An 11,934-nucleotide genomic window follows, 5' to 3' on the forward strand; every position below is an offset into this window, starting at 1 on the left:
GCGAGTGATCATCAGCACACAGTCAGCTTTGCAGCGGTGCCTCCATCATTCCTCTCACTGCTCACTTTCATATCTGAGAGTGCATTTGAATGCAACATCTGCGGAGCTTGCTCTCGCCTACCCAGCAGCACAGTGAGTAGTGCATGGGCGTTTGTTCTTTACTCCCACAGCAGAAGTGCCAGCAGGGAAAGCTGGTGCTGGGAATCTTCAGCACTCAGTCAGCTTTGCAACTCTTTCAACATCAATCCTGTCGGTCTTCGGTTTCATACCTAAAAGTCCATTTGAATGCAACCTATCCAGAGCTTGTTCTCTGCTGCCCAGAAGTAAAAGTGAGCAGAGCATGATCGCTTGGCCTCTGCTCACACAGCCGAAGAGCCAGCAGGGAAACTAGTTCTAGTGATCCTCAGCACACAGTCAGCTTTGCAAAGGTGCCTCCATCATTGCTTTCACTGCTCACTGTCATACATGAAAAGCATTTGAATGCAATCTCTTCGGACCCTGCTCTCTGCTGCGCAGCAACACAGTGAGCACAGAATGAACATTTGGCCTCTGCTCCCACAGCAGAAGAGCCAGGAGGCAAAGCTGGTGCTGGGCCTCTTCAGCACACAGTCAGCTTTGCAACGGTGTCACCATCATTGCAGTCTCTCCTCAGTTTCATACCTAAAAGTCCATTTGAATACAAATTCTCGGGTGGTCGCTCTCAGCTGCCCAGCAGCGCTGTGAGTATAACACGAACGTTTGGCCTCTGCTCCCACAGCAGAAGAGCCAGGAGGGAAAGCTGATGCTGGGCCTCTTCAACACACTCACACCTTTGCATCGTTGCCTCCACCATTGCTTTCACTGATCACTTTCATACACGTAAAGCATTTGAATGCTATCATTCCAGAGCCTGCTCTCTGCTGCGCAGCAACACAGTCAGCACGGAATGAACGTTTGGCCTCTGCTCCCACAGCAGAAGAGCCAGGAGGGAAAGCTGGTGCTGGGCCTCTTCAGCACACAGTCAGCTTTGCAACGGTGTCACCATCATTGCAGTCTTTCCTCGCTTTCATACCTAAAAGTCCATTTGAATACAAATTCTCAGGTGGTCGCCCTCAGCTGCCAGGCAGCACAGTGAGTATAGCACGAACGTTTGGCCTCTGCTCCCAAAGCAGAAAAGCCAGGAGGGAAAGCTGGTGCTGGGCCTGTTCAGCACACAGTCACCTTTGCATCGGTGCCTCCATCATTGCTTTCACTGCTCACTTTCATACAGGAAAAGCATTTGAACGCAATCAGTCCAGAACCTGCTCTCTGCTGCGCAGCAGCGCAGTGAGCACAGATTGAACATTTGGCCTCTGCTCCCACAGCTGAAGACCCAGGAGGGAAAGCTGGTGCTGGGCCTCTTCAGCACACAGTCAGCTTTGCAACGGTGTCACCATGATTGCAGTCTCTCCTCAGTTTCATACCTAAAAGTTCATTTGAATACAAATTCTTGGGTCGTCGCTCTCAGCTGCCCAGGAGCGCTGTGAGCAGGGCACGAACGTTTGGCCTCTGCTCCCACAGCAGAAGAGCCAGGAGGGAAAGCTAGTGCTGGGCCTCTTTAGCACACAGGCAGCTTTGCAACGGTGCCTCCATCATTGCTTTCACTGCTCACTGTCATACATGAAAAGCATTTGAATGCAACCTCTCCGGAGCCTGCACTCTCCTGCCCCGCAACACGCCGATTAGAGCATGAATGTTTGGCCTCTGCTCCCAGAGCAGAAGAGCAACGAGGGAAAGCTGGTGCTGGGATTCTTCAGCTCACAGTCAGCTTTCAAGTGTGTCACCATCATTGCTGTCACCATTCACTTTCATACCTGAAAGAGCATTTGAATACAAGCTCTCTGTAGCCTACACTTTGCTGCCCAGCAGCACAGTGAGTAGAGCGTGAGCGTTTCTTATTTACTCCCACAGCAGAAGAACCAGGAGGGAAAGCTGGTGCTCGGATCCTTCAGCACAGAGTCAGATTATAACGGTATCACCATCATTCCTGACACTGCTCACTTTCATACGTAAAAAGTCCATTTGAATTGTACCTCTCCGGAGCTTGCTCTAGGGGGCCCAGCAGCACCGCGAGGAGAGCAGGGATAGGACATGAATATGTATAGGTGTGTTGTGTAACCTTATAAATATATATAACTTTAGATAATAAATGCAGAGGGAAACAACACTGAGGTACGCATGACTTTGCGGAATTATCCCCGTGTGTCTCAGCGCTGAATAAAAAGCATACCTACTTTACAACTGTAATGAGTTGTGGAGTCAATCCGCGCATCAATTTGGCGAGCCAGGCAGGAGGTCTCTGTTCGGCTGCAGGATCAGCTGAGGGGTGGATATCCTAGGCGCCCCAGGCCGCTTGCCTGGAGGAGCTCCGCTCCTCGTCCGCTCACTGCGAGGACAGACAACAACCTGTGGCGGCTGCGGAGAAACGGTATGCTTGAAACTTAGGGGGCCTGTAAGGCCTACGCATGGCCCAGGGCTGCTGGTAAGGCGCGCAGAGACGTCTGGGACACAGCGTAGTTCCCTTTGGCAGGTAGGGCTTGCAAGCAGGGCACTCGCCGACCGGTAGAGCGGCCGCTAGCGATCCTGAGGGTGGATCGGGTGAGTTCAGGTTTTCGCTGCATCCCAAGTTTTGGGAGCCAGGAAGGATCTGCTAATGACCGTAGTGGAAGTGATGCGAGGATTGACTCCACAACTCGTTAAAGTTGCAAAGTAGGTATGCTTTTTATTCAGCGCTGAGACGCACGAGGATAATTCCTCAAAGTCATGCATACCTCAGTGTTGTTTCCCTCTACATTTATTCTCTAAAGTTATATATATTCATAAGGTTGCACAACACGCCTATACATATTCATGTCCTATCCCCGCTTCATATTATAATGAGCCAGAAGGTCCTCTGCACCTGTGCAGTGCCCCCTCTGGTCATGGGCAGGGGTCTGAAGATGAAGTAACTGAGTCTTCCTCCTGTGGGTAGGGGTCTTCAAGATGAAGTAAATGAGTCTTCCTCTTCTTGCACTTTTCACCTTTCAGTCTTCACATATGGCCTTAGGGTTTGGTCGGTATCCCAGCCATAAACCATCTGCTTCTCCCCCTTATCAGTAGATTCAGGTGTCTGCTTTTCCTTATCAACAGCTGCTTCTCAATAGGACCAAGTGTCTGCTTTTCCTTATCAATAGGACCAGGTGCCTTTGTTCTGCTTAGCAGGCATTTACAACAGACAATACTTTTGTTTAAGCAAGCAAATTCCTCTAGCCCCCTTGTACAACCCCCCTGTACAACCCCCCTGTACATTGGTCAACTCTCTGCATCAATCCCCCCTTTTTCTGTAAAGTTAGTAAATTCTTTTACTGTATGATTCATGACAGAGCTATCCATGTTCCTTAGTCCTAAAGCCGAGATTAAAAGGCCTTGTTTCATTATGTCCCTGAACCATCCAGTAACTCCTAGGTTATTTAACCATTCATCCAATCTGCCTCCAATAATACTAAGCTCTTGCATATTTTCCTGCAATTTTTGCAGTTTAGCATGAATTGATTCAGAATGGTCAGATAAGTTCATGCAGCACATACTTTTGAAATCCCCACGACCATCCTATAACAATCTCTGTTACCTCCCGGGCTTATGTGCTTCTAGTTGGAAAGGCTTCTGGTCAACCTGAAAAGGTGTCTGTTAGTATTAACAAATGTCTATACCTCTTTTTCTATCATTTTGCAAATTCTTTTTGCAACATATTTTCCGTTTACTATTCCAGAAAATTTTGTTATACCACAAGTAATCAATATTAAAACAATTAATAATAATATTCCTGCAACCAGTTGCCTTAAGCAGGAGAGATCCGGTAACCATGAAGTTAACTTTTTCTGTATTTCCTCTATGGTTGCTGAGATATTTATGATTGCCTCACAAAACATCTCACAAAATGCAATAGGGTTAAACATTCGCTTGAACAATACCATCCTTTCCCTTCAGGAATCAAGCTATCACTGAACCACGGTACCATCTATACAATTTGAATAGTGACTTACACCTGTGGTATTTAAATAAACATAGTCTCCTATTCTGGTTCCTGGTGTAATACATATTTATCTGTTTCAGGAAGGCCCTGATCTTCTTCTGATTCAGGCAACTGTGCACACACCCAACAGTCACTACAATTAACAACTTTAGTAACATTCTGCATTAATTTCAGGTATAAGTATTAGACCCAAGATGGTATGTCAGTTATCACATAAATCCAAATTATGACTGATATAATTTCATATGCGAGGGTCCTGAAGGTTCAATCCGCCATGTCTTCTCTGGTTCTGGTGCTTTCTTTATTCTTGCAAGCAGGTTGTTCCTTCATCTTCACTGCTGTAAAGGTGGCCAATATTGTCTGATACAGTCCACTCCACTTCTCCTGTAGAGGATCTCCTGAAAAATTCTTAACATAAACCCAGTCTCTGGATCTAAAAGGGTGAGTCGGGTAATCCATGCCTCTCACTCTTGTCCTTAGTATTCTCTTATTTCTTCTAATTGTTTTCCCAGATTGACCAGAAATTTAAGGAGATAAACTTCTCCCACTTCCAGAAGACTTTCTCCTTTAAACTGGGACTGATATGGTCTTCCATATAAAATTTTTACATAGGATAGCCTCTTCTTTCGACTGAGGTTTAGTAGTTGCCCTTGTAACTATTTTGCACTAAAGGGCGAGCCTTGGTCGGAAGAAAGTGCCTCTGGTACTCCAAAACCTACAACGGGATGCTTCTTGCCACCCTAAAAAAGTATTTCGTTAACACCAAAAATTGGTAAAAAATTATTTGTCTAATTGAACTATGATATATAGATTCCTTCCTTCAATTTGTTCATCTAAGTATTTATACAAAGACTTGCTATCTCGATGAGTTTTATTATGTTCCTCCTGAACTAGCGTCCAGAATTGGTTATAGGGGATTATAATTCTCCCATCAGGTATCTGAACCCAATCTTCTTTGTTTTCCTCTCCTCCTCTGAGATCTTCAATAAATTTTCTATCCTCCTTTGATTTTCTAGGTTTAGATTTCTCAATTGTTAGTTTGCCGTCAGGGATTAAGGGAATGAGTTTAGATTGTTAAAATCAGCCAAATTTCACCTTGTTGATATCCTTGACAATACATAATAGCTACTTCCTCAGGTAGCTGAACAGCTTTCAGTAGTCGTTTCTCCTGTGTGTTCAAAGGTCCTCGTTCTTTCCAGATGGCACCATGTGCATGGACCACACCAAATGCATATTTAGAATCAGTCTAATAGTTGCTGGATTGAAAAAAAAAACTAGTGGGCTTCTTTCTGTTCCAGGAATGCTGATACAACACAGGACACTAGTACAGTAATTTTTGTCCCAAGGTAAATAAGCGGGCCTCTTCAATATTGATGATAACTGCTGCCACAGCTCTTGGGCATCCGGGCCATCCTTTGCTTTCTTCATTCAGCTGTTTTGAAAAATACACCACTGTTCTCTTACAGGGTCCTAGTTTCTGAGTAAGGACCACCAAAGCTATTCCCTGTTCTTCATAGGAATATAGCCAAAAGGATTTAGTCACATCCAGAAGTCAGAGCTGCATCTCTCATTAGCTCTGCTTTTAAATTCCTAAAGCCCTCCTCTGCTGAATCAGTCCATTCCAAAGAGAGAGGGGTTTCTTTTAACAGTTCATATAGGGGTCTTACCAGAACACCATAATCATGCATCCAAAGTCTGCATCATCCAGTGATTCCCAGGAACGTCTGGAGCACCTTGAAGGTTGACAGTCGTGGAGCTTGACAAATGGCTTCTTTTCTAGCAGTTCCAAGTTTTCTCTGTTATCTGTAAGCGGCGAGGAGAAGCAGACAGGCCAACCCAATATGGGTGATAAGCAACTTCTAGTTTATTTGTGACGCAGTTCACACATATATAGGAGTGGTATTCAGCCACTCCTTCTTGGCACAACAGTATTGGTTAGCCCCCCACAGCTTCCTCCACATTCTCCTCCCAGGTCCCGTCTCTGGCTACCTGTGGGGGCCACCCCCTGCCTTGCTTGCACAGTCCTCCAGAACTCTATGGTTCTGCTCTTAGAGTCATTCTGCAACAATTCCCCCCTTTTTCTTTGTGCAAGCAAGGCATTATGGGCTATTCTGTTCACCTGTTTTATCACACAACTATAAACAAGTCTAATAGCTACGATGATTAACCTAACAATGATACATAAGTGCAATACTTCAAACAACAGTGTTTGACTCAACCTGTAATGCCCCGTGAAGACAACCATCTAGTTATTCTTAGGATATTGCTCATTTACTATTGCTGGGTAAGCTGAGCCAGGGTTCTCAGCTGTGCGTGCATCGAATTAGCATAATCAGAGAGACTCATACAACACATTCCATCAAACTCTTCACATCTATGTCCCTGTTCCAACAACAAAAGGTTCTGCAGTGTTGCATGTCTCACAGAGTCAACATTAAAACAAATCAGGAATTGCCTTCAACGTAAAATTGTCTGCTTAGCAACTCAGCAACCCAGTCTGCTTAGTTGAGCTGAAGCACTCTGATTTCGCATATTATGATTGGATACATGTTTTGAAGACCCTTAGTGACTAACATATAATTGGTTAAACACAGGTGTGAGAACTCAACCTTGAAAGCTTGCCAACAGTCCACAGTTCTCATTAACTTGGTGAATTCCAGCCTCTTATCTTGCTTGCTTAAGCTTCTTCGGGCCTCCCATGGCCTTGCTGTATCTCTCAGGACTATTCAAAGTTTATGTACCAATTATGCATTCTCCTGTGAGAACACTGTCTCCACATCTTCCCCCTTTATGTTTTATATATGGTTTGGGTGGCCCTACTTGAGCAGGGAGTCTGGGCTAAATTATATCTCCAACATATGCCAACTACAGGCTGCTGGGCCTGCCCCTTTTTTCTGCTGTATGGCTCTCTGGTAACAGGCTGTATAGCTCTCTGTTCCTTCACATCAAGGTCTGGCATGGCATGTGTCCCCACCACTCCACGCCTGCTGGGTTGCAGCCAACAGCGGAGCTAAAGGTTCTTCTTGGTGGCAAACACAGAAGCCAACCCAGTCTTGCCCTTGATTGTGGTAGCAGGCATTTGGTCAGCCTCAGTCCTTGCACCTTGTTGTCAATGCAGAGTTTCACCTGCTTCATCCAGTAACAAGTCGCTACTACAGCAAGGCACACACAAATTTATATTAGCAGAGTAACTATTACAGGGTGCAGCAGCATGTTGAAGATGCTGATGGCAGTGAAGGACTAGCCAAAGAAATTTCTTACCAGTGGAATTCTCCCACCCTCTTAATTTGTTCCATTACCTGCTTTATAACACTACCATTGTATTAAAATTTTTCTAGCTTTTGCCTTAGCATTTTCCAGCAGCTACTGCAAATTTCCATACTCTAACATCTCTTTTACAAGTGACAAATCTATACAAGGTGCAGTTTCTTATTAGAAACTAGCTAGTAAATACAGGTGGTTTTATACACAAAATCACAACCTCTAATAATAGCTACTTTACAAGCACACATATTCAGGATGTTACTTTTCAGTTGACCCCAAGTGATGTTTTGCAGTCATTCGTTTTTCTCTTCCTCTATCTCAGTCTGCTTGGTGTATTCACGGTCAGCTCCTGTAGCTGAGGCATCAGGTTTATCCATTCGTCTGTCCAGCTCATGGCAAGGCTTGACAAACTTTGCAGGCAGTCACCATGGACCTGTAGGCAGGAGGACACAAGCATACTCCCTCCCCCAGGTTATCAGTTCTTCAGTTCTTGAGAAGTAGACAGGTTAGACAGTTTAAGTGCAGCATCATTACTCTCTCTCCCCCCCCCCCTTTTTTTTTTTGTTTGTTGTTTTTTTTTTTTTTTTTAGTCCCTGCAAAAACCATCATTACTCCCACTACAGTCCCATGTACAGAACGTGGCACAAGGACCCTGTGGAGACTAACAGCAAACCAGCTCTGAGAAGCATCACTGCAGTGCGAGGTGGCAGGCTCAACCTTAGCGGGCGTCCCCGCAGAGGCTCTGCCTCCCCCACATCGTATGAGGCTTGGGCTTTTATACTGACCAAAATGCACACTCATTCCGACACAGGTGGCCAGCCTGTGCTGGAAGAAGTGGCCAGCAGTATCTACAGAGGTCTCCAAGGGTTGATAGAAACCTGGCCATACTTATATTTACCAACTTCTAGTACATGAGTATCACAGAGAAACTGTATGGGCTCTCCCTGTCAATTGCAAGAAAAAATCATAACATATACAGCTTGAGTATAAGAGGATTTTAACGCATACGTGGTCACTGTTTGTCAGGCCTCCTTAACTATTTTGAGATCAAGAGCTTCCCACTCTTTAGCCCCCTGCTGTGTAGTAAACACAGGATATGCAAAGATGCCCATTGCAGAAAATTCCCCAGTAATGATCACCCTGTAATCTGGGTCCCCGCTAGTCGGGGCCCTGTAATCCGGATCCCCGCTAGTCGGGGCCCTGTATCCAGGTCCCCGTCGCCCGGGGCCCTGTATCCCGGGTCCCCGCTAGTCGGGGCCCTGTAATCTGGGTCCCCGCTAGTCAGGGCCCTGTAATCCGGGTCCCCAGCGACCAGGGCCCTGTAGTCCGCGTCCCTGTTCGGGCGCCATTTGTAAGCGGCGAGGAGAAGCAGACAGGCGAACTCAATATGGGTGATAAGCAACTTCTAGTTTATTTGTGACGCAGTTCACACATATATAGGAGTGGTATTCAGCCACTCCTTCTTGGCACAACAGTATTGGTTAGCCCTCCACAGCTTCCTCCACATTCTCCTCCCAGGTCCGGTCTCCGGCTACCTGTGGGGGCCACCCCCTGCCTTGCTTGCACAGTCCTCCAGAACTCTATGGTTCTGCTCTTAGAGTCATTCTGCAACAGTTATCCTAGGTAGGAAACTTGGGTTTGGATTAGCTGGGCCTTTTGTCTGGTTACCCAATAACCATTCAGTCCCAGAAAATTCAAAAATCCCACCGTCCACTGGATACATTCTTCCTTTGTTTCAGTAGCAATTAATAAGACATCCACATATTGTAACAGAGTCCCCGTCTGAGCGGGTGGTTTCCATGACTCTAATTCCTGTGCTAACTGGTTTCCAAAAATTGTTGGACTGTTTTAAACCCTTTAGGTAATACTGTCCAAGTTAATTGGGTTTTCCTTACTGTGTCAGGATGTTCAAATTCAAAAGCAAATAAATTCTGGTTTTCTTTGGCCAATGGTAAGCAAAAGAAAGAGTCCTTTAAATCCAAGACGGCAAATCATTTTTGATTCGATTTAGTCAATACGGATTAGCTGTTACTGAATATCCTCTACAAATTTGTTGATTCCTGAGATCTTGAACCAATCTGCAACTTTTCTTTACTGGCAAGATAGGAGTATTATATTCCAATTCACATTCAATTAAGAATTTATATTTTAAAATTTATTAATGATTTTTTTTAATTCCCTTTCCTGCAATTTTAGGGGCTATTGTTTTATTCTAACTGGGCAGGCCACCCTTTTTATTTCTACTTTAACAGGTAAAGCATTTTTCGCTTTACCTGGAACTTCAGATGTCCATACTCCCAGATATACCTGGATTAAGGATTTTTTCTATTTCAGGGAGGTCCTCCTGTTTGCTTTTTCTGTTGAATTAAAGATAAACTCAAAATTGCAGTTAATTGATTTTTAACTCTTTAATTCCATTTTGCCTTCTTTAAATGTTGCTTCTTGTCCTAATAAGGATTTCCAAGAATTTAGTATGCATAAAAATTTTATGCATTCTTATTTGTTTTCCAATTTGTGCCTCTTTTTGCCTTTTTTTTTTTGTTTGTTTGTTTTGTTTTTTTCTTTTCCTTGGTGGCCAGTAGCTCCCACATCTGTAACAAATTCTTTTCCCTCTGAATTAATGCCGAATAAATTGCTCCTGTATCCACTAAAATTCCACTTTATTTCCCCTGGTCTCTAGTTTTAATTTAACCAGTGGATCTACTAGGGTAGATTCCCCAGGTCCCTTTTCAGTCTAGTTTCAATTCAGCCACCGGAGTCACTCCATGGCACTCTCCCCCCCAGGGCAGTGACAGTCTCACTTCCAACGTCCAAAACTCTCCACAGCACACACACACCGACCCGGTTCCATAGGAGAAGAACCCACTTCCCCCACCTTTGTCCGACATTCCTCCTTCACCAGTTTCAAAACATTCAACAGCCCCTCAGTCCCGTCTATCAACATGTCTGTTCCCACTTGTTTGCCTGCCCCAGCACCCATCCCTTGCTCAAACACAGGAGCTGCGCGAGCTCCCCTCCTTTCCCAGTTTTCTCTTTTTCTCACGGCTGCTCACCCTGCTCTGCAGGGGTTACAGATGCCTGCCTCTGCAACAGCACTTCTGGGTTAATGTGAATGTGCTGCTTGTTGCCAGTGACAGAATCTCCTCCTCCTTATCAATATCTGATAGGACAGATATAGAGGATGCTCCTCTCAGAGGTAACTGTGATATATAATTTTTCCAATATCACAGGCTGAACAACATCTCTCCTGCTTAGCTTTCTGGTTTTCTCTGTCCTTTTTCAAAGCCAAAATTAGGGATCTGGCAGAGCTATATTAATTTCACATTCTGTCTGCCACTCCGGGTGGTTTCTTAAAATGAAAAACCTATCTGTATATAGTACTTCATCCCATTTTCCTGGCCACCTCAAACCCAACATTAATTGTAACAATGTATTATAATTCAAAGTTCCATTTTTAGGCCATTTCTCCTGATCACAGAATTGTAGAATTAACCAGGTTGGAGAGGACCTTTAAGATCAAGTCCAACCATTACCCCATTACTGCCAAAACCACCACTAAGCCATGTCATTAAAGGCCTCATCTCAATGTTTTTTGAACACTTCCAGGGACACTGATTCCACCACTTCCCTGGGCCACCTGTTCCAATGCTTGATCACCTTCTGGTGAAGAAATTTTTCCTAATACCCAGACTAAGCCTCCCCATGCCCAGCTGGAGACATGTCATTATGAGATTAAAATGTGGTGGTTTTGTTTGGGGTTTTTTTTTTTTGGTTGTTTTTTTTAATATCTCTCCTACAATTCAACCATTTTCATTGCTTTATATAATTAAATTCACTAAGAGTTACCAGACAATGGGAGCTGTAGCCCCATTTTCTGGTCTGACAAATTTAAAATAAATAAATTATACATGTACACACTGCCATAAAGGATCCTCTGCCTTAGGCATCAAACATCCTTAAAGAACTGCCATCAAACCCTAACACATGACAGACAGAAGGAGGAATCCAAGTCAGGGAAAATTCCATATCAAATTGGAATAATGCTTAGCAGTCTCCAGAACAATCCAAGTCTGGAAAGGCAAATCAAACACATATAGATGATGACCATGGGAAAGAGTCATTTCATTGACACACTGTTCTCTTTCCATATCATTCCTGAATGTCTTATGGGTTTTTTATGGATATAATAAATAGGGGGCTAATACCTGTCCTCCGGTAATCAACTTCAGAAACTTCACACCAAAATCCCAATTAATACTTTCCCCAATCTCATAAACAATCACAAGCTTGGCAATTAATTTTTCAAAAGTAAGCTTTTTACACTCGCAACATTTTTACAGATAGGAACATCACAGTCTTCATAAAAAAAATATACCTGCACACAAGACTTGATATTCCATACGTATGCATCAAATACTCAACTTTATCCAGAAGTTTCCTATCAAATTTTACAAGTTAAAAATAACAGGTGTGTACATCATGCAAAATTACAGGAGTGGAGAATTTTAACTTTTAAGTTGGCAACAGTCTAACTAAAAACAGACATTGGTTACAATATTTTATCAACGTTTTCTTGTTTACCGAACCCCCAGAAGACCCTCCCAGTTCTTTCCAATGTGCCAAAATGTAACCCAATGGGC

Source organism: Pezoporus flaviventris, unplaced genomic scaffold (assembly GCF_033815535.1).
Source record: "Pezoporus flaviventris isolate CSIRO_AGI_PZ_B2104156 unplaced genomic scaffold, CSIRO_AGI_Pfla_v1 ptg000270l, whole genome shotgun sequence".
In the NCBI taxonomy this organism is placed as follows: Eukaryota; Metazoa; Chordata; class Aves; order Psittaciformes; family Psittacidae; genus Pezoporus; species Pezoporus flaviventris.